Genomic DNA, 5,044 nt, shown 5'->3' on the forward strand with positions numbered 1-5,044 from the left:
TTATACTGAGTCATTATATTATATTATATATATGCTATGTTATTTATATTACAGTTCAACTATTGAGATGTGTATGTATATATTGAGATGTGTATATTTTTACTGCTATAGAAATATATAGCTTTTTTTGGTAATGTTGATTTGTGAAATAAATGTGTATTGCCAATTGCACTGTTCAAGGTTTCTTAATGCACATAGGCCTACTTGAAAAGGAACTATTAAACTATGAAAAACACACTGACTGCCAGTTTCTCACTATTTGATGTATGCTCTTTCTCTTAATGATGGTCAATACGTAGTAACTAAAGAAGCACTATTTCGATAGTTTATAGATCTTCTCAGTATTTTCAAAGTGCACGGGCTGTGCAAGAAAAGTGAGCGTTTATCATAGACCCATGCACATGTATGACTGGCGATTTAACTAGCGAGATTCAAAGTAACGTAGAGGCAAATCTTTTTCACACACTTCACGTAGAGCATAAACCCTTGAATACTCCATGAAATTGGTTGCGAAATGTAAAAGGTTATCGTGATTTTTATCCAGATAAACCGCAGCTCCTGTCAAACAAGCTCTTGCGCTTGTTTGACACGTCTGACAGACCTCTGGCTTCAGAGAGCTCCCGTACCAATATGGCGGTGACGCGTTTCGCCGAGGCAACGGGCTGAAGCAGTGGAGGCGGCGTCTACCTATATGATGTCTATGGCTGCGACCATGGACATACCATGGACCATAATCCCCACCCACAAACAGCGTCGGCCTCAATCACGTCCGCGGGGCCTCAATCACGTATAGATACAAGCGGGCGCCGGCGGACGTTCTGCTCCCAATAAACAGCTTTTCTTCAGCTATTTAAAGGACAATGAGGCCGACCACTTAAAAGGCGGCGGAGGAGAGACCACAGCGTCTCCATCCTCTGCTGTGAGAGCCGTGCTCTCATTACAGCTGAATCCAGCTCTACCCCCAAATACATCACACTCTGTGAGGGGAGGGGGGAGCATTTCTTCCAATATATGGCGAAGCCTAAATTCGACAGGTGAATTACCAGCTTTTTTGTTAGAATAGCTGCTTCCTCCTTGGAGCGAGCCATCATAAGCAGATCGTCCAAACAGTATTCTCATTCCTGTTGCGTGCAGCGGCCGGAGAGCCGTCTCCACGCACTTGGAAAACGTTCATTGGGCTAGAGAGTAGCAGAACGGGAGACAGTTGCACTGGTAGAGTGACCCTTGGAATGAGAAACACAGGAATTTCCTGTGTTTGGGGATCACTGTGACGTGGAAGCATGCGTCCTTCAAATCTATTGAGGTGAACCAGTCGCCTGGTTTTACACACTGTAACACTCGTCTGATTGTTAACATGTGAAACGGCCTCTCCGCGATGCATTTGTTGAATAGGGCTAGGGTCGAGAATCGGTCTCAGCCCTCCTGTTTTCTTGGGTACCCGACAAATAACGGGAATAGAATCCCTGCATCTCCTCTCCCTTCGGGACTGTGGAAATCACTTTTTTCGCTAGAAGCTGCTGGAGCTCCGCCAAAAGTGACAGCTGTTGATCCTTGGATGACGGCGTTGTTTCCACAATCCTGTTGAATCGTGGCGGAACAGGGGTGAACTGCAGGGTGTGACCCTTGCTGATCAGCCTGTCCATCCATTTGGCCAGGGTGCACGCGTTCAGCCATTCTGAGTAATGCTCTGAAAGCAGCTGTGCAGCCTCTTGTTTTGATTCGGCTATCATGGAAACAAGCCACACTTGAGCCCCTGCCGCCGCTGCGAGGGGAGGAGTCCTCCCCGCAGCCCATGGGGAGCTCTGCCCGAAAGGGCTGGGTGTGTGTGTCATTAGCAGAGGCATGCCCTGCCTGCTCAGCTTGTGACAAGAGTGTAGCTTCCTCTCTCCTAAGCGTTGGGACGCAAGGAGGAATAGCACTGTGACTGGGCAGCAGAATGCTGACACTGTGAACGAGCTGCGTGTCATTCGTAGACAGAGAGCTCGCTTTAGCAGCCGTCTCGCCACATGTCATGCCAGGCATGATGTGGTGAGGGGAATGTAATATAGGGCTGGCTCGATCAATAATACAAGGTTTATTGACGGCCTGCCTATATGTGGTGGGAGATGCGTGTGAAACAGTTATGGCCGGGCCGTTAACTGGGATGTGGGGAGAAAACAACCGTCTTTAGTAAAGAGGTGTTTCTCGCTGTCACACGCTTCTCCCTCGCCCCTCCCTCGCCCCATAATAGCCGGCCGTTGTGGGGCGGGACATCGCCCCATGAGCCCGCTGCCCGAGGCTTAGCCTTAGCCCGCTCACCGCAGCCTGCGATGGAGGCGGGTGGGGCTAATAAGCCGGGCGAGGTTGCCTTTTTGAAGGTAATGAAGGGCTGGCTCGATCAATAATACAAGGTTTATTGACTGCCTGCCTATATGTAGTGGGAGATGCGTGTGTGGCCGAGCCTACAGCCACTGTCTACTCTGTTGGGGGGCCTATGATGGGAACCCGGGGCGGAGCGCTGCTGCCGGGGTGGAGGCGGAGGGCGGGAGACGTGTCTCCGGAATTTCTCTGCCTCCTCGGAAGCAGCCTGCATTTCGTCCACCATAGATGACAGTCGGGGCCCAAACAGCCCGTCCGGGCTGATGGGGCACTCCAGCAACTGTCGCCTCATCGGCTCAGAGATGCCCGGGGTCTGCTGCAGCCATAGGTTCCTCTGAATGAGGTGCTGCCATGCTGCCGTCCGGGCCGCTGTTACCGCACCGGTGGAGCAGAGGCAGAAGATGACACCGGCAGTTTTCGCCACGTCGACTGCCCGTTCGGCCAGACGATGAGGGTCAGCCGCCATGGTGGAGATGTCATGTGCCAGCAGGGCGATGTTATTCATAACAGCCTCTTGCTGCATCATACACTGATACGCCCTGTCCGTAAGCTTGGCCGTCAGCTGGTCTTTGGGAGTGGGGGCGGCGGCCGCCGAGCCCCGGCTTCACTCCAAAGACAGCGCACAGAGCGGTACCGCCCTGTAACCCCGGTCTGTCAGACCCTCCGTCTTCGTGACCTGGATGAAAGTTTTCACCGGGGCTCCGAGCTGCCCGGGCTCCGCCGCAGCCCCACTGAAGTACGGTCTGATGGCGGAAAACATCGGCCAGATCGGGTCGAGACGGGCGGGGCATGTCGCTGCCTCGAGCCCCCAGATTCCATGGAGCTGGTCCGGGCGTTGGGGGGCCTGAGGCATGGGCACCACAAGGCCAAGGTTTGCGGCTGCCCTGGCGATAATGCCCGGAAGCTCTGCCACCAAAGCTCCAACCACTGGAAGTGAGGTGGTGGCAGAGACGGGCAATGCTGCTGCCCCGGGCTCCGACCCCTCCATTTGGAGAGGGGAAGCCGGGGGAGACGCCCCCTCCTCGCCGCGGTTGGAGTCATCCGACTCCGAGTTCGCAAGGAGGGAGAGGGCATCGTCGAGCAGGACGGTAAAGTCGTCTGCACTTTCAGCGATGACGGCGGCAGTGTCGGCTCTGCGGTGTCGGTATTCCACCGACAGCGCCTTACAATGCTGACACAGGCAGAGCTGTGAGAGCGCCAAGAGGGCATTTTCATGCCCCAGGCAGCCCTCGCACATTCTTGGTCGTCATGAGGCAAGTCCATGGTATCCATCCAGTTATGCTAGGATCGTCCTGAAGAAAATGGGAGCAGAAAGTCCGCCGGCGCCCGCTTGTATCTGCGAACATGATTGAGGCCCCGCGGACGTGATTGAGGCCCACGCTGTTGGTAAGTAAGTAAGTAAGTAAGTAAAATGTATTTATAAGGCACATTTAAAAACAGTTTTCACTTGCCAAAGTGCCGTACATGGTCCAAAGAGGCATATAAAAGAACACATACCACATACATAGACATAGATGAAAACATATAAAATAAACGACATATCACAAAAGGGGAGGAAAGGCATTTCTGTCTGCAGGCGGCAGCTCGTTCCAAAGGCGGGGGGCAGCCACAGCAAAAGCCCTGTCACCCCTCTGTTTCAACCTAGTGCGTGGAACGTGCAGGAGACCCAAGCTACCTGATCTAAGGGACCTGGGTGCTGAGTGGTGGTGGATGAGCTCTGTGATGTAGGGCGGGGCCAGGCCATTTAGGGCTTTAAAAACCATAAATACGGTTTTAAAATGAATTCTGTGCTGGATGGGCAACCAGTGGAGGAATGCTAGGATGGGGGTTATATGATCCCGCTTTCTGGATCCTGTCAGCAGCCTTGCGGAGTTCTGGACCAACTGAAGGCGAGAGAGGAGTGATTGAGGGAGTCCTAGATAAAGGGAGTTGCAGTAATCCAGCCGTGATGTGATGAAGGCGTGTATTAACATTTCCAGATTGTGAAATGATGAATGGGGTTTCATCTTGGCAATGACTGAGCTGGTAAAAACTGCTCTTGACTACCGCAGCAATTTGCTTATCAAAGCAGAAATGTGAATCAAAGATGACACCCAGGTTTCTGGAGTGGGGTTTGACGTAGGGGGAGAGAATACCTAAGTCGGCCGCGCGAGGGGCTTTAGATTTGGAAGGGCCAAAAATAATGACTTCCGTTTTGTCATTATTAATTTGGAGGAAGTTACTACCAATCCAAACTTTTACCTCCGCAAGGCAGTCAAGGGGGGTCTGGAGCGAGTCCGCAGATCTGAGAGGAAGATATAATTGCGTCATCAGCATAAAAGTGAAATGCAATGTTATGCTTCCTGATTATATTACCTAGAGGGAGCATGTATAGGCAGAAGAGGACAGGGCCTAAAATGGACCCCTGGGGGACCCCACAGGACACAGGGGCAGAGGGTGAGGAGAACTGTCCGATAGACACTGTGAAAGATCTATTGGTGAGATAAGAGGAAAACCATTGAAGAGCTGTGCTACTTATACCAACCCACTGCTCTAGGCGCGACAAGAGGGTGTTGTGGTCCAACCCAGTTGCCAAGAAAAAACGTTTCCATGAACACTGGATACGTAGCATTTCAACGTAAAAAATAGCGTGTTATACCTACAGTATCCACGCGTGCCGCTGTGGAGGCGGGTTTCGGGGTTTGGG

The sequence above is a fragment of the Gadus macrocephalus genome, chromosome 12 (assembly GCF_031168955.1).
Source record: "Gadus macrocephalus chromosome 12, ASM3116895v1".
Lineage (NCBI taxonomy): Eukaryota > Metazoa > Chordata > Actinopteri > Gadiformes > Gadidae > Gadus > Gadus macrocephalus.